General features: G+C 44.2%; 1 protein-coding gene across 1 annotated transcript in view; it reads left to right on the top strand.

Annotated features, from left to right (window-relative positions):
- LOC146822775 (cytosolic non-specific dipeptidase-like) overlaps nt 1-22,745 on the top strand; it is a 252,033-nt gene that overhangs the window by 21,494 nt on the left and 207,794 nt on the right. The gene's annotated exons all lie outside the window — the stretch shown is intronic.

The raw sequence follows: 22,745 nt of genomic DNA, 5'->3' as shown, positions 1-22,745 counted from the left end.
TGTCCGAAATTTTTGTCCAGGCCTAGTCTGTAGTTTGAGTGACAGGGGCTGGGGATTCCAGGAGACAGGGTGAGTCAACACAGGGCTGAATAGAGAGATCTGCATGCAGATGGGAGGGAGGAGTTGCACCTGGGACCTGAATAGGGCTGTGCCTTCCCTCCACAATGCTGGCTCCACCTCCTGTGGTGCGTCTGATGTCCCTGACCTGCACTGTGAAAGGAAAGAAGGAGACTTGTCAACAAAGTGCTCCAAGACTGAGCAGGACTGGTTTGGACAAGGCAAAGGCCTCTCTGCCTTCAGAGAACAAAGAGAAACTGTGTATAAAAAGGGAGACCCAGACCCCAGAACTTTAGATCACTATTGGGAAACAAGAAGAAACCTTTGCTGAGGAGAGAAACCAGAGAGACTGAGGAGAGACTATCCCTAAGCGTGAGGGATTGGCCTGCAGTGGTTGCCTGACTGCCAAAGAGAACAGAAAGGACTTTCTTCTACTTTCAGTCAACTTGTGATGTATCTCCAAGGGCTTGAGATGGAGCTTGCCTCCTGCTGAAGGCTCAGGGACAACAGACTTCATCTACCAGCTCCCCAAGAGTTCTTTGGAAGTGCCTGCAGTTGTGTTGGGCTTTCAGAGGGACAGCGTGTCACATATAGCTGGTAGTGCGAGACGCACGAAGAAGAAGTGCGTCGCCGAACAGCCGCTGTTGTTTCACAATGCGAAAGCGCCTCGCATCGCAAGAGAAGAGGATCGACGTCGCACCAGATGCCGCCGCATCATCAGAGAAGCGTGTCGCTGCCGCTGTCATCGCATCCGTGGGAAAGCGTGTCGCCGCTGCAGTTGTCGCATTGTTGAAAAAGCGCCTTGATGGAGAAGATGATCGATGTCGCATCAGACGCCGCCGCATCACCGGGAAGCGTGTCGCAGCTCAGAAGAATCGTTGAGTCGCCACACGGATGTCGGGCGTGCACGCATCATGTTGTACCAAGAAGAAGACGCCATTTTTGTTTCATTGCACCGGATCTTCATCGCATCACGGCGATGCGGGCCGCATCCCCACGGGAGCACAGTAAGAAACCGACGCATCACCTCCCCACGCCAAGAAGAACCAACGCATCCCCTACGCATCAGTAGGGACCCGACACATCACTGTTCTTGCGCATAAGGAACCGACGCATCACCTTCCCTGCAACACTTTCGTTGTATAGCGTTACGCATCCAAAGGTACATTGAACTTAAAGTGTCACATTTACCATTAAATCCAAATGGTCGCACACTGCTGACCTACCAGCGTGTTACCCCAAAGAACTGTGGTCCCTGTAGTCAGCGTCGGCGGATACACCTATGCTCGTGTCGTGAGTGCAAGTGTGAATAGCGTTAGCCATCCCTGGACACGTGTTTCGAGGTAGTTGCCTCTCGTCAGCAGGGAGTAGGAAAGAGTGTAGGGTTGCTGTGTAAGCTGCTAAAATCATTATCAGGTAAAGTACCTCTCGTAGCAACGCAGGTGCGTAACCTGAGTCCGTCGACTCTCCGGCTCAAAGAGCCACTAAATAATTAAATCCAAATGGTCGCACACTGCTGACCTACCAGCGTGTTACCCCAAAGAACTGTGGTCCCTGTAGTCAGCGTCGGCGGATACACCTATGCTCGTGTCGTGAGTGCAAGTGTGAATAGCGTTAGCCATCCCTGGACACGTGTTTCGAGGTAGTTGCCTCTCGTCAGCAGGGAGTAGGAAAGAGTGTAGGGTTGCTGTGTAAGCTGCTAAAATCATTATCAGGTAAAGTACCTCTCGTAGCAACCCAGGTGCGTAACCTGAGTCCGTCGACTCTCCGGCTCAAAGAGCCACTAAATAATTAAATCCAAATGGTCGCACACTGCTGACCTACCAGCGTGTTACCCCAAAGAACTGTGGTCCCTGTAGTCAGCGTCGGCGGATACACCTATGCTCGTGTCGTGAGTGCAAGTGTGAATAGCGTTAGCCATCCCTGGACACGTGTTTCGAGGTAGTTGCCTCTCGTCAGCAGGGAGTAGGAAAGAGTGTAGGGTTGCTGTGTAAGCTGCTAAAATCATTATCAGGTAAAGTACCTCTCGTAGCAACATTTACCATGTTGAGAACTAAGCTATTTCTACCATTTTTAAAGTACAGTATTGTGGATTTTTGTCGTTTGTGGTCTTGTGTCAAGTCTATATAAAAATATTTATTTTCATACTACAACTTCTGTGGTGTCCATTTGTAGTGTTGTCACTGGGTTACTGTATGTGTTCACAAATGCTTTACACACTGCCTCTGAGATAAGCCTGTCTGCTCATGCCAAGCTACCAAGGGGGTGAGCAGGGGTTATTTTTAGGAGTGTACCCCCTTACCCTGACTAGAAGCAAGGGTCCCTAGTTGGTCAAAGGTACCTACCTCTGCCAACTAAAGACCCCCAGTTCTAACACCGAGCAACCCTCCCGTTTTAGCTAGGTCTTCCCTTGTTTCTCATGGGGTGGGTGGCCATCTCCAAGAGGCTGGTACTCCCACACCTTCTGTACTTCTTTCATACACTTCCTTTCCACCTGCCACAGAAGCTCTTTAAGGATCTGGAATCCCTTTTGGTCGCCCTGATTTGGGGAAATTCTAGAGCCAGGATGGTTCTCCATAAGTTATATCTGCTGTTGTCGGATGGTGGTCTTGGTGTCCTGAATTATGAGCGCTACTATGCCGCAGCACAGCTGCAATGGCCAATGCGATGGCTGGCCAGGAGCAATCTCACTGAGTTAACCACGGAGGCTATAACCTGGAGCCAATCGGTACTACTGGAATGGCTGTCGGGTACTACCACAGTGACCAAGGAATGCCGTGGCAACATCTTAATGGCAACAGCCAGACGTAATTAGCTGAGATGCGCGTTGCTCAAGGGTCTGACCGCTCCATTTGCCCCTGGCCTACCGCTAGAGGTACTCCCGGGTATGTTCGCTTGTCATGGACATGTATATAGACTCACAACTACAAATATTTGAGGAGTTAGTGGACAATTACGAGGTGCCGGAAGGCTCATTCCTGCTGCACGCACTACTCATGCGCCATTCAGAATGGATGACCCACCTGCACTGACGGCATTACGCGCACACAGGGAACCGGAGCTGGTCACAACTATTACTGACAAACAATGGACGCAATGCACTGGCCACGCAAAAATAATTTCGACTAATGCCAAGTTGAAGTACACTCAATTTAATTATTTGCATCATACGTACCTCACACCTCATAGGTTAGCACGTAGGTACCAAACAACAGTGGATAGATGCCCCAGGTGCCGCGACTCGTGGGCCACATTTATACATATGGTATGGACCTGCACGGTAATTCTGACGTACTGGGCCGAGTTAGCCACTACCCTCACGGAGGCAGCTGACACCCATGTGGAGGCGCAGCCCACTCATTTCCTACTGGGCATCACGAGGCACACAGCTTCCCATAAGGGCCTGAACAAGTTCCTGGATCTAGCCCTGGGTCTTGCCAAATATGCAATAGCTACGTCATGGAAGGTGTGCCTGGGCCCCAACAGACACTCATGGCTACATGCCCTTCGCAGAGCGCTGGTGTCGTAACATACAAACCAGATGGCAACGACGGCATGAGTGTCGGCACCCCGAGGCCGAGCCCTGCTCGATGGCAAGAGTATCTGACACTAATAGAAGCCAGGCTGTTTGCAGCGCACCCTCCCTCTTAATCGTGGACATCAGCACGGGGCTTTGGCTCTATTAATTTCATGGGACCCGCACCCTTATACATACACATAGACATACCTCTTCCTGGCCTTAGGACACACAAGGCCTCTGCCCCGCCCTTCCGCCTCTCCTCCTCTGCCCCTCCGGCCTCCCTTCCCTCCCCTCCTCTCTTAAACTGCCCTTCCCCTATCCTCCCGCTGCTTGCACCCTCTGCCCATCCCCTTCGGGTGGGCCACTGAAGCCACCCAGTTGCATACTTAACGCTCACCACAATGTTATACACGCTTTGACCTGTGCCTACACGTAGAGATCGACCTTTTGTTCTTAGTTTTTCCTTTTATGATTATTTCACTTTGTTGTTTGCAGATGATTCAATGTTGGAACTGATCTGTGTAATAATGTCAGGTTTTTCCTTTTGCTATTAAGACTCATGTAACTGTTGGTAAATGTAACATCTCACGGAAAAGCGTGGAGAAACAGATGACAGGGTGGACTTCAGCTGTCATTGAACTGGATTCTCCAGGCATCCCGCCTAAGACACTCAATTCATTGCCATTGTAAAGTGTTGGAATATGTTGTCATGCAGATGTTAATGATATAATTATGCTAAAATGAATAAAAATCATTTACAAAAGAAAACAAATCTTTAAAAAGCAAATTATTTACACTATCAACATAAATATTTATCAACAAACTATCATTAATAATAAAAAATGAATTATTAATTAAATATAAATAATTTACTCCCCACAATATACCTCTACAAATCGAATTAATAATAATTAACAACTAATTATTAACTATTTAAAATTAAATTACTTCCCATCATATACCCCTATAAACCCCACAACCCACATAATAAAATAAAATAAAAAATTTACAATTAACATAATTTATTATCAATTAAAATAATAATATTAATTTAAAAATAATCATTTATTTATTATAATTAAATTACTTCCCACCCTGTACTCTTATAAACTCAGAACCCGGTACGGTACTAAAAATCACAAAAATTAATTAAATTTAATTTAATAACTACTAGATATTTAACAACTATATTAAAAAACATAAACAATAATTGTATAAAAAATTGACATCATATACATTAAAAATATATACTAAAATACATACCAGTAATTAAAAAACAAAATTATAACCAACTATATTTTTGTAAACAATATGAATGACCTTAAATTTAATATTCTTGAGAAAGATATACTTGCTGACGATATTGCCATATCACAATATTTTTTGTCATTTGTGGTCTTGTGTCAATTCTATCTAAAAATACTTATTTTTATACTACAACTTGTGTGGTGTCCATCTGTAGTGTTGTCACTGCGTCACTGTATGTGTTCACAAATACTTTACACACTGCCTTGTAGTGTAGTTCCTATATCCCTGATAGGCTCTGTGCATTGGAATAATATACACTATAGTTTTTACATAGGACTGAGGTCAGTATGTCTCTATCGAGTACATTAAACTTAATTACTTGTGTGTGCCAGCTAACTCAGAGGTCACTAGAAACTTCTCGAATATACAAGAAGGGATTAGTTTTTGACAACTGCATAAACATGACAACTTTGTTTCCCTTAGAGTCGAAACAATCTCAGAACCGTGGAAACAATAGATAACAGTTTCACTCAGCCAATCGTGCATGCTTCGTTTCTACAGAGTTGCACAGAAATAGAGAGACGGGCGTTTCAATAAAAAGGGGGTTTATTGAACAGTCTTATTTCTCATGCAAGAGATATGAACTGCTACAATGCTACAATCGAAAGACAGGATGCGAAGTACAATACGTACAGAGTTAGCAGTAAGATAAAATAATACTGCAATAGCATGGTTTGTAGCTATGACATACATTCATAAAATACATACATAAATAACATAGGCTAAAATGTGAATACTCATCTGATGTTTCTAAATAGTTCTACCCCAGTGTACCTAACAGAAGTGTAGTACGAGGTAAGAAGTAGGTGCTGTTTTCTAAAATATAGCTAGCTATAGTTTTAGTTTTGCCAAGAGTTGCCAAAAGTTTCTGTAAGTTCTAGTCTGCTCCATACCTTAGAATGTGTGAGGTTGGAATCTCTTTCCGGGACTCGATATCTAACACCCCGCAAGGGGAGTTAGAAACACTGGAGCTGGATTCTCTGTGAGGGGGATGACAGCGTCTGGTCAGTGCATCAGGCGGGAACTCGATCTCCTTCCGAACTTGCTGTGGCGAACCGCAAGTAGGCAGTCGAACTGGACCGTACCGGAACCGTGGTTTGCCAGGGCAAGTGCAGGTATATTTATACCCTGAAGGTGTGTAGTAATGCCAGTATTGACGTAAAAGTCAGGCATCGGAACGTCATGAATGAACCCCTAAGGAATAGATGTTCATGACTACTAAATGAGTTCTTGGAGAAATCAATATCCAAGCAAGGGAAATTCCTAAAGGCTTAAGAGTCTGGTTTTCCAAGAACTCGTTGTGACGTTGTTTGACCGATGTAGGAGACCATGCCTGTATTTGGGTAGCATGGACAATGCCTAAATAAGGGCTGAATTTTCTATGCCTAAATAAGGGCAATATGAATTGTACCTATATAAGGGCATAAATCGGGAAGCCTATATACTGAATCTAAATCTACACACAACACCCACTCCAGTTTCGTATGAACGACATTACTAAATCCCAAACATACTAAACATATCTAAAAAGAGAGTATCGCACGATTAGCTAAAACATGCTAAAACATATCTAAAAACATATGTCCTAAAAATGCATTACAAAACAACTGCTATGCATAAGGTGCTGTACATATTAAAAGCAATATTTCATTCTAAGCATATGTGTGAATTTGAAATGCTAAAAAGAATGAACCAGAAATATATACACATGATGAAATGGCTTGTTAATACAGAAGAAAAAAGCCAAAACCATTTCATTATCAGGTTAACACAAATCAATTGTTGATGTGACAAGGTGGCAAAATGCCCCTGCAAGATTTTCAAAGAATTCCGTTCTCTATGAATAGTTTTACTATAAGCAGATTACTGTGCCAAAAATGAAAAAAAATACAAATTTGGCAAAAAAAAATTAATCATAGGAAAAAAGTTACAAAGTTAGTCCCTTGTCTGAAAAGAATGAAGGCCAAATTCACAAACTCATTGGAACACTGTGTGCCGGAATTAAAAGTCATTGTGTGGGCCTGGACAAAACATGAACTCTTCTAATCCTGTAGACAAAAAGTCGTCTACCGTTGTAGGTGAAAGTTGGAATACCTTGTTTAGAAGATTAACTGCACATAGAAGTGAACTATCGCCTTCAGCATTGGTTGCATCAGCAATGTTCGAATCGGATGTTACCTGCATAAATTATGTTTCTTCTCATACCTCAGCAGTAGCAATTTGCGTCTGTGAGATCTCAATGAATGCCGTCATCAGGATTGGTAGCCGCTGGGGACAACACAGAGCATGGGCCGTTAGCGGGTCCAGCAGAGTATCGATATCCGTAGGCATGACTGATGGGAGTGTTAGACAGATGTCTAGCACGCATTCTTCACAGCAGAGCAGGCAGCATAGAACAGGTAAGATGCAATGTGACGTTTAATTCTCGTAGACGAGATAAACTCAAAATTTGGACGATGTGCTCACGACACTTCATCTCCAACAGAGCTCTCTCTATGGTGCCTGGAGTGACACTGGTGATTTGGCTTGCCATATAGTAGCAGTAGGAGCAAAAATAGGATCCCTGCAACGAGTACTAAAAGGAGCGGCAGTCCGCCAAACACAGAGTGCAGGAAGTTTGGAAATATGCTGAGGACTGCTTGAAACGGTGCTAACAGTCCTGCACATATGTTCTTAAATACATGTATAATACCGCTCGTATCAGACATGTTTAAGATACGACCTAACATTTCTGAGAAATGTACAGGGCAGTTTGTATACACAAGGGTATGTATCGCGACAGAAGTCCTTGCGACTTGGAGATCATTGGTTTCTTTGGCCGAGGTCAGTGGCACTGTTTTCTGTAAAAGAATGGCTTTCATTCTGCTTAGAGTATCAATTCGTATAGAAGAGATGTTCAGTGAAGGCCATAAAGGCGACTCCCTGACTGTGTCTATTTGTGGAAACAAGACTTGCATACAGCAAGTGACCCTTGATGTAACCGTAACTAGATATGGAATACCTGGCAACATGCCACAGCAGCTGTGATCATTCAACCTAATGAAACTCCCATTAGAAAGTTGGCCAAAAATTGGATTAATCACTGCAGCCGGTGAACCGTACAGGTGACAGGATAAGTTTGTAGTGGAACCATCACAGGCCCTGTGTAAGTTAATACCCAGACAATGGAGAGAACCGCTTAGTGCGCGTTCACAGTTTTCACCGCTAAGAAACACTTCACGGTTCCCACTCTAACATCTATGTGTGTAAGGTAAATCCCAGGATGTCTTGATGTATTCTTTACCCAACCTTTCATATTTGCCTACTGGTATATGTTTTAGGTAATACTGAAAATGGAAAGTTGTAACAGGCAGAGTAATTTTACCATGTACGATCCACTCAGTAGCTGGTTTTTCTGCCACTGTGAACGGTAATTTTTCTAGTTTTTCAATGCTCAGCATAGTGTAGTCTGCTCCCCTTTGTGCCAGTCTGATCTGTTTATCAGTGAGATTGAATTTTGAAAACAGTGACGTAGTGTTGATTAAACGCCCTAGGCACATGGCCTGCACGCACGTTTTGTAGCGTCCAGCCCAATATCATGATAGAACGTAGCTGAGACTGACCATTTTGAAACATGACCAAGTCCTGTTCCATGATGTCTATGACAGAAGACACAATGCTGTCCAATGAATATATTCTGGACAACAGAGCCGTTAACCCATTGTCTACTACAGAGAGAGTTTTGTCCAAATTAATACGATCAATTTCTCGTATTCGTTCTGCAGTCTCTGCTTGGGTAACCTTCCATGCCTCATTATAAGCAGCGTAGATATACTGGCATATATGAAATGTTTTTGACGCGGTTTTCTTGGTCCTAGCAAGAATTACCTAAGGTCTGCGCCTTTTTGAAGTAAAGTTAAGTGTTGTTTTACATCCTTCAGTGTAGCTTTCTGTAGCCAATCAAGGCAAAGTTTGCATACACTGTATGTTGTTACTACCCCTGGATGCTGTCTTTGAACATAGCGTGGGTCTTGCCTATTGATAGAGAAACCCTGTGTTTTGTTCAGGAATCGATCTTGACAGTTATTGGTGTCTGTGGGCCAGAGGGTCTAATCTGTTGTGAATCAAAATATTATGTACGTCGACCTACCCTCATGTAGTGCTACTACTTGCAGGTATAGGTATGGTCGTTGTGTTCATGTCTTTGATCTTGGCTAATCCAAGGCAAGACGTTTGTTGGACAGTGTCATTCAAAAACATAATCTTTTGTACCACAGACAGATTTTGTCTCAATGTTGTCTTTCCAAAAGTCGAAACCCTGTCTGACAGTTGGGCAATAATGGCTGCAGAATAAATCTGTTTCGTATTGAGTAACATATTTTTCGTTCCTGTCTTGTTCACATTCACCTGCGTCACCATAAATGGCGAAATAAAGCCACAGTGTGTGGTTTGTGGCATGACCTTGGCTAATGAAAGTCTGAAACCAAACAAATTAAAGCGCCACTTGTAAACCTAACACGGGTCACTGGTAGGAAAGAATACAGATTTTTTTGCCAGAAAGCTGGAAGACATCACCCACCAAAAAGACATTGTGAAAAATGTGGTCTCCATGCCAACAAATGCCTTGAAAGCATCTTACCAAGTGGCATACCACATTGCCAAAAACAAAAAGCCCCTTATAGATGGGGAAAAAGTGATTCTTCCAGCAATGCTTTATGTGGCCAGAACAATGCTTGGTGAAAAAGCGGCAGAGAAGTTGAAAATGGTGCCACTCTCAGACACAACAATTTGCCGCAGAATCTCTGACATGTCTGAGGATATCCACAGACAACTCCTTGCACGCTTGAAATCGAGTTTGTTTGCTATGCAATTGGATGATGCGACTGACTTATCTAAGGACGCTCATGTAATTGCTTATGTCAGCTACTGCCACAAAACTGTAATATTGGAAGATTTTTTATTCTGTAAACCAATCAGGGGACAGGCAACAGCATCAACCCTGTTTGACATTCTCAATGACTTCCTGTGCTCCAACGGCTTAAAATGAGACAGCTGTGTAGGGATATGTACGGTTGGCGCTCCTTCCATGTGTGGGTCTAGGGCAGGCCTAAAAGCCAAAGTGTTAAAAGTGGCTCATCATATACTATGGACCCACTGTATGACACACCGGGAAGCCCTTGCAGTCCGAAACATGGATAGAGAACTTGGGGATATGTTGGATTGTGCTGTGAAAATTGTTAATTTCATAAAGGCTCACCCCGCTAGAGGACGTCTGTTTGCAATTTTGTGTGCAGAAATGGGAGCTGATCATAATGGTTTGCTTTTCCCTACTGAAGTCCGATGGTTATTCAGAGGGAAGGTTCTGAATCGTATTTTTGAATTAAGAAATGAAGTACGGCAATTCCTTCTAGATTTGGATCCATACAAAGCAGAACAGTTGTGTAATCCCCATTGGCTTGTGTTTTTAGCATACCTTGCAGACATCTTTGATAAATTAAATTCTTTGAATTTGTCTTTGCAAGGAGCTGAAAGTACATCTTTCACAATGTGCAAAAAAATATCTGCTTTCTAGAAGACGCTAGAGTTGTGGAAAAAGCTAATCCAAGATGGCCTGCTGGAGGCATTCCCGTGTTTATCAGAAGCTGTTGAGGACACAGGTTATGAACTTGAAAGTGCTGCTGAGGTCATAAGAAATCACTTGACTTCTCTCAGGGATGGTTTAGAAAAGTACTTTCCTGAGGACATTGATCATGACAATGACTGGGTCTTCCAACCTTTTCTAGTGGATGCAGGTACTCATCTCCCAGTTCACCTTCAGGAAGACCTAATTGAGGTCCAGAGTGATCGCGTTCTCCAAATACAATTCAGCAAAATCTCATTGGCGGAATTTTGGCTGAAAATGTCTGAAGAACATTCATGTTTGTCAAAAATTGCAGTCAAGACTATTCTTCCTTTTAGTTTGTCCTATTTATATGAGATTGTTTTCTCAGCATTGGCAGTATTAAAGACTGAGGGACCGATTCACAGAACTAACTTAAGACAAAATCCTAAACTTAGTACCATTTTGGTATTCACAGAATGCACTTACTACTTCTGGTATTCACAGAATGAACTTACTATTTTTGCGATTCACAGAATAAACTTACTACTTTTGCTATTCACAGAATGGATTTAAGACTACTAACTTTACGTCCGTACTCGGGCCGGAAATTCCGGCACGGAGGCGGAGCTTCCGGCCCGGAGGCGGGGTTTCCGGGCCGGAGGCGGGGCTTCCGGGCCGGAGTCGGAGCTTCCGGCCCAGAGGTGGGGATTCCAGCCAGTGGCGGAGATTTAAAATCTCCACCTCTGGGCCGGAAGCTCCGCCTCCGGCCCAGAAGCCCCGCCTCCGGGCCAGAAGCTCCGCCGCCAGGCCGGAAGCTCCGCCTCAGGCCCGGAATTCCGGCCCGAGTGCGGACGTAAAATTAGTAGTCTTAAATCCATTCTGTGAATAGCAAAAGTAGTAAGTTTATTCTGTGAATCGCAAAAGTAGTAAATTCATTCTGTGAATACCAGAAGTAGTAAGTGCATTCTGTGAATACCAAAATGGTACTAAGTTTAGGATTTTGTCTTAAGTTTGTTCTGTGAATCGGTCCCTGAGTACCGTTCAAGGCTTGAGTTGGAGCACGACCCGAGGATGGCTGTAGCAAAGATACATCCACAAATTGATAATCTCTGCAGAGAAAAACAGGCACACCCATCCCATTAGTTCAGAAATGTGTTATCAAGTTTGTCAAACTATGTTTTGTTTAGGATAAATAAAGTACTGTTGTGCATTTTTGGGCAATTCTTTTTGGAGACTTTTTGTTTGAAGTGTGTAGTAAGCCTGTGAACTACAATCACCCACAAACCTTTAGTTTGCTAAACACTGTTTAATAATATTTTCCCACCGTAAAAATGATTTGCCATGGGAACGGGGGGCGTTTTTGATTGTCTGTGATGAGGAGTACTAAGTTCTAGACATTTTTTGTCAGGAGGGGGTCCTTAAGCCTGGAAATTTTGACAGGGGGGTCTTGGCATCCAAAAGTTTGAAGACCTCTGCCTTAAAATGTGTGAGGTTGGAATCTCTTTCCGGGACTCGATATCTAACACCCCGCAAGGGGAGTCAGAAACACTGGAGCTGGATTCTCTGCGAGGATGATGACAGCGTCTGGTCTCTCCTTCCGAACTTACTGTGGCAAACCGCAAGTAGGCAGTCAAACTGGACCGTACCGGAACCATGGTTTTCCAGGGCAAGTGCAGGTATATTTATACCTTGAAGGTGTCTAGGAATGCCTGTATTGACCTGATAAAGTCGAGCATCGGAACATCATGAATGAACCCCTAAGGAATAGATGTTCATGCATACTAAATGAGTTCTTGGAGAAATCAATATCAAAGCAAGGGAAATTCCTAATGGCTTAAGAGTCTGGTTTTCCAAGAACTCGTTGTGACATGGATTGACAGATGTAGCAGACCATGCCTGTATTTGGTTAGCATGGACAATGCCTAAATAAGGACTGGATTTTCTTTGCCTATATAAGGGCAATATGAATTGTACCTATATAAGGGGATAAATCGGGAAACCTATATATGGAATCTAAATCTACTCACAACAGCCTCTGAGATATGCCTGTCTGCTCGTGACCAGCTACCAAGGGGGTGAGGAGGGGTTATTTTAGGAGTGTACCCCCTTACCCTGACTAGAAGCAAGGGTCCCCATTTGGTCAAAGGTACCTACCTCTGCCAACTAGAGACCCCAGTTCTAACACCATGCGACCATCCCGTTTTAGCTAGGTCTTTTTTTGTCTCTCATCGTGTGGGTGGCCATCTCCAAGATGCTGGTACTCTTGCGCCTTCATACACTTCCTTTCCGCCTGCAACAGAAGCTCTATAAGGATCTGGAATCCCTTTTGGTCTCCCTGATATGGGGAAATTCTAGAGCCAGGGTGGCTCTCCATAAGTTATAACTGCTGTTGTCAGATGGTGGCCTCGGTGTCCTGAATTACGAGCGCTACTATGCCACAGCACAGCTGCAATGGCCAATGCCATTGCTGGCCCGAAGCAATCTCATTGAGTTAACCACGGAGGCTATAACCTGCAGCCAATCGGTACTACTGGAATGGCTGTCGGGTACTACCACAGTGACTCAAAAAAACAACGTGGCAACGTCTTAATGGCAACAGTCAGACGTAATTGGCTTAGATGCACGTTGCTCAAGGGTCTGACCGCTCCATTTGCCCCAGGCCCACCGCTAGAGGTACTCCCAGGTATGTTTGCTTGTCATGGATGCATGGAACTTGAACTCTGGAAGGAGAAGGGTCTGGACACATGGGGGGACATGTATATAGACTCACAACTACAAACATTTGAGGAGTTAGGGGACATTTACGAGGTGCCACAGGGCTCATTCCTGCTGCATGCACTACTCACGCACCATTTCCTACAGACATGGGATAACGACCGTACCGAACCCCCCGCTGCTGACGCATGGACTGGGGAGACATGCTGTAACAGTAATTTACACCTCCTTCAGAATGGATGACCCACCTGCACTGTCGGCATTACGCGCACACTGGGACCTGGAGCTGGAAACAACTATTACTGACAAACAATGGACGCAATGCACTGGTCACGCAAAAATTATTTTGACTAATGCTAGGTTGAAGTACACTCAATTTAATTATTTGCATCATACGTACCTCACACCTACATAGGTTAGCACGTATGTACCCAACAACAGTGGATAGATGCCCCAGGTGCCACGACTCGGGGACCACATTTATACATATGGTATGGACCTGCGCTGTAATTCAGACGTACTGGGCTGAGGTAGCCACTACCCTCACAGAGGCAGCTGCTACCCATGTGGAGGCGCAGCCCCCTCATTTCCTACTGGGAATCCCGAGGCGCACAGCTTCCCATAAGGGCCTGAACAAGTTCCTGGATCTAGCCCTGGGTCTTGCCAAACATGCAATAGCTATGTCATGGAAGGTGTGCCTGGGTCCCAACATACACTCATGGCTACATGCCCTTCGCAGAGCGCTGGAACACATGAACTAGATGGCAACGCCGGCACGAGTGTCAGCACCCCGAGGCCAAGCCCTGCTCAATGGCAGGACTATCTGACACTAATCGAAGCCAGGCTGCTTGCGGTGCACCCTCCCCCTTAATCCTGGACATCAGCACGGGGCTTTGGCTCTATCAATTTCGTGGGACCCGCTCCCCTATACATACACATAGACATACCTCTTCCTGGTTTTAGGACACACAGGGCCTCTGCCCCCTCATCCGCCTCTCCTCCTCTGCCCCTCCGGCCTCCCTCCCCTCCTCTCCTCTCCTGCTCTTCCCCTGCCCTCCCGCTGCCTGCACCCTCCGCTCATCCCCTTCGGGTGGGCCACTGAAGCCGCCAAGTTGCATTCGTAACAATCACCACAATGTTATACAGGTATACACGCTTTGACCTGTGCCTACACATAGAGATCGACCTTTTGTTTTTAGTTTTTTCTTTTATGATTATTTCACTTTGTTGTTTGCAGATGATTCAATGTTGGAACTGATCTGTGTAATAATGTTGGGTTTTTCCTTTTGCTATTATGACTCATGTCACTGTTTGTAAATGTACCACGCCACGGAAAAGCATGGAGTAACAGATGACAGGGTGGACTTTATCTGTTATTGAACTGGATTCTCCAGGCATCCTGCCTAAGACACTCAATTCATTGCCATTGTAAAGTCAATGTTGGAATATGTTGTCATGCAGATGTTAATGATATAATTATGCCAACATTTATAAAAATCATTTACAAAAAGAAAAACAATCTTTAAAAAGCAAATTATTTACACTATCAACATAAATTTATCAACAAACTAATTATCATTAATAATAAAAAATGAATTATTAATTAAATATAAATAATTTCCTCGCCACAATATACCCCTACAAAACTCATTAACAACTAATTATTAATTATTTAAAATTAAATTACTTCCCATCATATACCCCAATAAACCACACAACCCACATAATAAAATGAAATAAAAAATGCACTATTAACATAATTTATTATCAATTAAATAAATAATATTAATTTAAAAAATAATCATTAATTTATTATAATTAAATTACTTCCCACCCTGTACCCTTATAAACTCATAACCCGGTATGGTACTAAAAATCACAAAACTTAATTAAATGAAATTTAATAACTACTAGAAATTTAACAACTATATTAAAAAACATAAACAATAATTATATACATAATTGACATCATATACATTAAAACATCTATACTAAAATACATAACAGTAATTAAAAAACAAAATTATAACCAACTATATTTTTGTAAACAATATTAATGACTTCGATATTTTATAAAAAACAATATTACTCACCTTAAATTCAATATTCTTGAGAACGATATTACCATATCACAATATTTTTTACTCTATATTTTGGTAAGTTGATATTTTATCTGGACTTTACTTATAGGTCCCTAGTAAAGTGTCACTACCTGTGCTCCGGGCCTGTACATTAAATACTACTAGTGGGCCTACAGCACTGATTGTGCCACCCACTTAAGTAGCTCCTAGAAACATATCACAGGCCTGCCACTGCAGCCTGTGTGCGCAGTTTTAAACTGCTGTTTCGACCTGGCAAAATAAATCTTTTGACAGGTACCAAACTGTCCCTTTTAGTACATATAAGTCACCACTAGGGTAGGCCCTGAACAGCCCAGAGGGCAGGGTTCAGTGTATTAAAAAGGTAGAACATGTACTTTTAAGGTTTACATGGCCTGGTAGGGTATACCTCAAATCCTGCAAGGCCTACCTCTCCCATAAGCTAACATAAGCTAACACTGGTGTTACCTTATTACATTTAACAAGTTATGATTTCAAACTTGGAGCAGTAACCCAGTTATGTTGTGTGTCTTTGAAATTGTAATGAAAAGTCCACTCTCATGGTAAAGACAGATTTTAAATTACAATTTTGAAAAATGCCACTTTTAGAAAGATACACTAAAGTATACAAAGAAGTGATGGATGGAATGCTTGAATTGATCTTATCCAATGGTAATTACGCAGACTGCATCACATTGCATCGTTATTTCAGACACCATGTCACCTCAGTTTGGACCCAGTCTTGACCCTTCTCCAATTGGAACAATCCAGCTCTAATTGCCAAGCCAGGTTCTGTGGACTGCTGATCTGCTAGACTACTACCTTGCTGGACTGCTGCCTTGCTGAGGTGACCTGCTGCCTGCTAGCCTCATGCCTGGGTGAGACGGACTGGTCCTGCATCTGTTGAATCCAAGACTCCAAAGTGACTCCAAGGGCTCGTTGGATGGCATCCTGACTAGAGTCTCAGGAACAGAAGGCTCCAACAACCTAGAACCCAGCACCTGGATTCTCCCATCTGTAAATCCTACCATACCAAGTGGTGCCACCCCAGTCCAGAATCCTTGGAAGTGGGCCTAAAGGTGCTTTGCCATTCCATCTGTGGATCCAGCAGAACCAACGCATCTCCTCTGCTCTATGGTGCAGTCTCAAGCAGAACTGACTCATCGCTTCTGCTTCGAAGGTTCTCCCGACGCAATGACTCTGCATCAACCTTGCAGCCCACATCAGAACCAACGCTTGTATGAAGCTTTCCTGACGCAGACCCTCATATCACAAATCCATAGTCAGTTGCAGCCGCAACAACGACACAGGTTCTCGCATCGCAGCCTCACAGCTCCTCCAAAATGATGCATCACCTTGACTGCTCAATGCATCCTTGACGCCGGACTTCACATCGCAAGCCCTTGTTGATGGGATCCTCAATGACAATGCAGGCCCTCACATCGTCGCTCCACATCCCCTCAGGACCGACGTATCCTTTTTTTTAAAAACTTTATTTATACATTTTGTTCCGTACAACATGTACAAGTTTTGCATAGATTGATATCACAGGGTACAGTAGCATCATTCGACATATCACAAGTTGACAGTGCATCAGAGTCACAATCTTAAACTCATAATGTCCGAAAGAGAGATGAGAGAGAAATCACAATCCTACAGTTTGCTAGCAATATCTGAGGAGGGCCTCAACACCAGCAGGGCAAACCCAACCCAACCCACCAGGTTCCAATAATCACGGGCAGCCACAGATATCCCCAGCGGGGGCAACCCTGCAAACATGTCAAACAGTAACCTAATCGTGTTAGAATGGGTGTGATAGTATAACAACTCCCACCCAGCCCGGGCATGACAACTGCCAAATCACGTAGCAGCATCCATTGCGCCCCCACCGGGAGCTGTGTCGTGGAGCCCGAACAAACATCTACAGGGGAGGTAGGCTACGATGTGGGATGGGACAACAGATAAGCCTTTAGAGGACCCCAGATATCCACCGGTCTGGAGGCGGTGGGCAGAAGCTCCGCGTATTGAAGCAGCGCGTCTTGACAATGTACCATATCTCGTATCCATTCTTTGAATTTAGGGGCCCTGCCCCTCCCCCATCTACATGCCACTAGCCTCTTCGCTATGAGAAAGGCAACTGTGGTAAATCTACGGTAGGGCCTCCGAATGGTTTTCGTGTAACCCAAAAGTGCCTGTGTTGGGGACGATGTCAATGGGATGTCTATCATCTCTGAAAGGCCAGAATATACTTGTTGCCAATAGTTGGCAATCTCCCGGCATCCCCAGGCTAGGTGCAAAAAGTCCGCAGCCGGCGCAGGGCAGCGCCAGCAGAGGTCATCACCTCGGAGACCAATCCTGCACATTTGGGCTGGGGTGCAGTAGAGTCTGTGTAGGAACTTATAATGAATCACTCTGAATCTACTACTGGAGGAGATTTGCTCAGTCTGTAAGCAACAAAAGCTCCAGAGCTCATCTTCAATGGGTGTACCCAACTCCACCTCCCATCAGGTGCGCGCTTTACAGGATTCTGGACCCAGTGTGGTGCGCAGTGAGTGATACAGTTTAGAGACCGCAAGTGCAGGAGTGTCAGCTTTGAGCAACTGATGTAGTGGATCCAAAGTAGGTGGTTCGTCAGGGCACCTCTTCGTCAACGCCCGAACCCCACTACGAAGCCGAATGTACAGAAATGTGTCCATGGGAGTGGGTGTCAGGTCAGTGAACATGTGTGTCAGCGAACGAAAGCTTCCTCCCTGATAAAGATCTCCCCAAGTTTTAATGTTAAGTTTGGCCATTAAGTTTTTAAACAATTGTTCCTGCAGAATGGGTAGTAGAGGGTGATACGCCAAGGGAAGCAATGGAGAATATACCAAAGTTGTTTGGGCTTTCTTTGCAATATGTCGCCATGCTAGGACTGAGCAGGAGATAGTGGTTTGATATGCCGCACGTGTCTCAGGTACACTAAATAATGCCCCTTCCAGCGGAATGGGATCTGCCAACCAATGTTCTACCGCTATCTGAGGCATGAAAGGAGTGAGACGGATCCAATAATGAACATAGTGGGCTTGAGCGCTGTAATAGTAAAGTTCAAACTCCGGTAACCCAAAACCACCCTGGGCAAATGGACGAGTCAAGATGTCCCAGCTCAGACGTGGTTGCCTCCCCCCCCAAACCAGTCGAATAAGCTCAGAGCGCAAGAGTTTAAAAAAGGACTTGCCCGGATAATATGGGATATTTAAAAAGAGGTAAAGGAGCTTTGGAAGAACGACCATCTTAATGAGGGACGCTCTGCCTGCCAGGGAGAGAGGCAGCGTAATCCATCTGGTCACGCAGGTTTGAAATGGTGAAATGCACGGCCATAATTCAGCCGCATTAATTCTTCGCGATCCCGGGAGAGCATTATGCCCAGATATCTCACCTCATCTGCGCACCATTGCAGAGGGTAATCAAGGGGGAAGGGTTGAGCAGCTGCTGTAAGCGGAAAAATGGTGGATTTTCCCCAGTTGATGTGAATACCAGACATACCAGCAAAGGGGATGAATTCCCTCAGGATAGGGTTAAGGTTAACAGAGGGATCGCGGATGTAAAGTGTAATGTCATCCGCGTACAGGGATATAAGAACCTTCCGCTGGAGGCAACGCAGAGCTTTGTCTCGGTGGTGCTGCCGGAGCCTTGCTGCCAATGGTTCCATCGCTAAGGCAAATAGCAACGGAGCTAGGGGGCACCCCTGGCGAGTGCCCCTCGATATCCCAAAGGCTTCAGATATTTGACCATTAACCCCAACTCTAGCTACCGGTTGATGATAAAGGAGATCAATCCACTTCGTGAAGCCTATTGGCATCCCCATGTTTCGTAGGATGCAAAGGAGATAGTCCCATTCCAAAGAGTCAAAGGCTTTAGTGGCGTCTAAAAAAACTGCCACCATTGGTAAATCAGGGTCTACATTTTGCAATATTGAAAAAAGGGTATGAAGGTTGTGTGAGGTAGCCCTGCCGGGAATGAATCCCGCCTGATCTGACAACATCAGTCCCTCCAGCAACAACTGCAAACGATTAGCCAACACCTTAGTCAGAATCTTAGCATCGCAGTTGATTAGAGAGAGGGGACGATAGGAATCGCAATATTGAGGCGGTTTTCCGGGTTTCAGTAGGGAGGTGATTAGAGCCTCCTGCATTGACGGAGGGAGCGTCCCGGACTCATGTGCCTCCAGGAAGACCTCTCGAAGCACCGGTGCCAGTATGTCTACATAGGCCTTATAAAAATCCTGGACCGGCGCATCCTTGGGATGGGAACTCTCAGAACTCCGCAACCTGCACCTAATGTACTCTTGTTCAGTTGGCTTCACTGGGTCCCTGTTGCTGGTCTGAGTTCCATCGCAATCTGCCTGAAATTGGGACTTTGTACCAGTCCAGCAAGGCCAGATATCCACAGTTGGCGCTTTGTGTTTTTGGTGCTATTTTCACAAAAATCTTTAAACCTTCATACCTCCAGTTCCACTGATTGGATATTTGTCATTTTGGTCCAGTTTTTTTAATCTAAATTTACTCTATTTTTCTAAACTGATGAGGGATCCTTTGGTGGTGTTTTTTTTCATTGTGTTATTGTTTGAAGTGTTGCACAAATACTTTACACATCGACTCTAAGTTAAGCCTGACTGCACTGTGCCAAGCTACCAGGGAGGCTGAGCACAGGTTAATTTAGGGTTTGCTTGTGACTTCACCCTCTCAAGGATTCTGGTTTCTGATTGAATAGGGTTTTACCCCCCTAATCCAGCAACCTAATGTCTTATACCAGATCTCGATCTAGATAGGTCTGTCTTGTCTATACAGAGTGCCCAATCATTTGTAAGCACACAACAGCTACAACAATGGGCAAATAATGCACATAGGATGGACATATGGAGGACAATGCACCTTAGGAATATTTTTGTTGCTCGGAACTCTATGCAGTACATACTAGGATTGATATTGCTTTTGCTCGATGGACATTAGTTTGAAAGTGATGCTGCAGAATATCTGGTTCAAACGTTTTCTGACCACAACCCAGTGATGATTACATTAGCCTAGGGTACGCCACACCCTAACATCATCACGTGGCATCTGTCAATTGAAACTCTGCGTTATCTGATCTTAGGCACAAGTATAGGTGAGGAATTGAAAAACTACTTTACAGAAAACACGGGTACAGTGATGGACCCCATAGTAAAATACACAAATCACTGCAAGAACTCATTGCGACCAAGGAAAAACATGTTTGAGCTTGAGATTGTAAGTGCAACAGATCAGCGATGACACTTGGTAAACGAAGACAAGATCACAGATAGGTAGTGTCATTTACATTCCAGGAAATACAATGCATGTTATCATATATCAGGAGAAAAATCAGGGCGTTTATAAGCATGGCTACTTAGTCATTATGAGAACTCCATGGAAACTGTCCGAATGAAGGAGAGCTTGCTGGTTAACGCGCAATGAGATCAACGGGGTATTTGAGAAGTATTATAAAGAATTATACACTGCCCCACTAGATTTGGAGCAACATTCTTTCATGACATACCTGGACCAACTCTCACTTATGTCCATAAACCTCCTGCAACACCAAGAGTTTAACTCTCCTATTACTATAGAGAAGAAACAATTAGCAATTACTCAACTAGCAAGAGGTAAAACCCCTGGAACAATGACTTTCCGGTGGAATGTTATGCAGCATCAACAGCTAGTCGCACATCACCTTTACTACAGGTCTATATGGTGGACAAAAATAGGGAATCATTATCAGATTCAATGAGGGAGACACTGACCCATTATGTGTCAGCTCATATCTGAAAATGCTACTGTGAGCTGCAACACTATAATGCAGACACACTGTGGATGGAAGTCATTTAGAAACTGAAGTCTGTAGCAATGAATGCTTCCTCACCTCTCACGCACACCGACACTCCCATACACAACCACGCTCCCCACACCTGAAGACACACAAACAAACATGGACTGAGTCACACACAACGGGCCCTATTATCATGTTGGCGGAAAGCCTCCGACCACAGGTCAGAGGCTTTCCAACCGACATCTAAGGTTTACAGTTTGACCTCCTTATTACAATGAAGGCAGCAGGAGAGTAAACCGGCCGGTCTGACTAACTGGCTTCCATCGAGCTCAAGGAGCCAGTCGGAACCGCAACGTAATCCCTTAAGGACGGCGTTTCGGTCATCGGGATTACAATGTTAGTTTCTCAGACAGCCTTTCCATGCCGGCCTTTCCGACATGGAAAGGCTGATGAAAAGTGACTTTGAGGGCCCCTTGCAGGATTCCCTTTCCTCCCCGTCCTGCAATTGTGGGCCTATTGGGCACCCTGTAAATCCCTGCACCATGTAGCAGGCACCATGAGGTCCTTCCCACAAGGTGCAGGGATTTACACAAACTCCTATTTCTCTATGGGAGCTTGTACTCCAGCCGGTTTCCAACCACTGCACACGTTCCCGTAGAGAAATGGGAGTTTGCGACAACACCATGTTGCAGTCGGGACTGTCGACCGGAGGTCTGTCTTTCCCGATTCTGCGTTAATGTCAGTCGGAGGCAACTCTGACCGACATCGTAATGAGCCCTAGAGTTGTAAATGCCTGATAGGTAGACTTACCTCTGCATTTTGCATTGCTTACCTCTACGACTTTTCCATAGTCACAAAGCCTTACAGTATTCTCCATGCACAGACCATTTCAAATGCTTTTTATTATTTCACTGGCCACTTTACAGTTTAAGTTTTGGTATGGAAATTAAAGAGACTCTCCCCCTCCACCATCCCCTTCCCCTCATCTCCCCTCTACCTTTTCAAATTGGGTTTTGGGTGAACTTTCCCACACTTATAAATCAAATTATACGTTTTATTTAGGTGTAAATTGAGAAGTGTAGTAAATGGGGGACAGTCATTGCAAAACTTACAACTTGCTCTCCATGCATACATTTTTCACTCAAAAGGCATTTTGATTGGAAAATACATTTCTTCCAGACCGGTAGCCCTTAACTACTCCAAGCACACCTTCACATGTGGATTTACTGCACTCATATAGACACTATTCTCTCAGGACCAGGCATTTCAGAGCGAAAGTCCACTGATTGTTGACGGTGTGGCACTCAAAGTAGAATAACAGGTGCAGTGCTCAAAGGTTTTGGAAGCCATTTCTTCAGTCTCATAACTTCTTCAACCCAGCAGGTTCTAGACGGTTATTTAAATTCATAATTTAAAAATGAACATGAAGGGCACTACCAACACATTAGGTTCCTGAGGGGACAATTGTTTTTCTGCAATTACACACTTGTTGCAGTCATTGTTTCGACCAGTGCATATGTTCCATTGAAAGTAACATGCATTTTATACTAAACAAGATAAAAACTATGCAAGAACATATTTCTGATTATTGGTGGTGTTTATACCACATTAACCTCAATGTTGTGAATCAGCATGACACTAG

This window comes from Triturus cristatus, chromosome 5_2 (genome assembly GCF_964204655.1).
Source record: "Triturus cristatus chromosome 5_2, aTriCri1.1, whole genome shotgun sequence".
Taxonomy (NCBI): domain Eukaryota; kingdom Metazoa; phylum Chordata; class Amphibia; order Caudata; family Salamandridae; genus Triturus; species Triturus cristatus.
The sequence above is the reverse complement of the archived record's forward strand: the minus strand, read 5'-3'. Positions and strand labels throughout refer to the sequence as shown.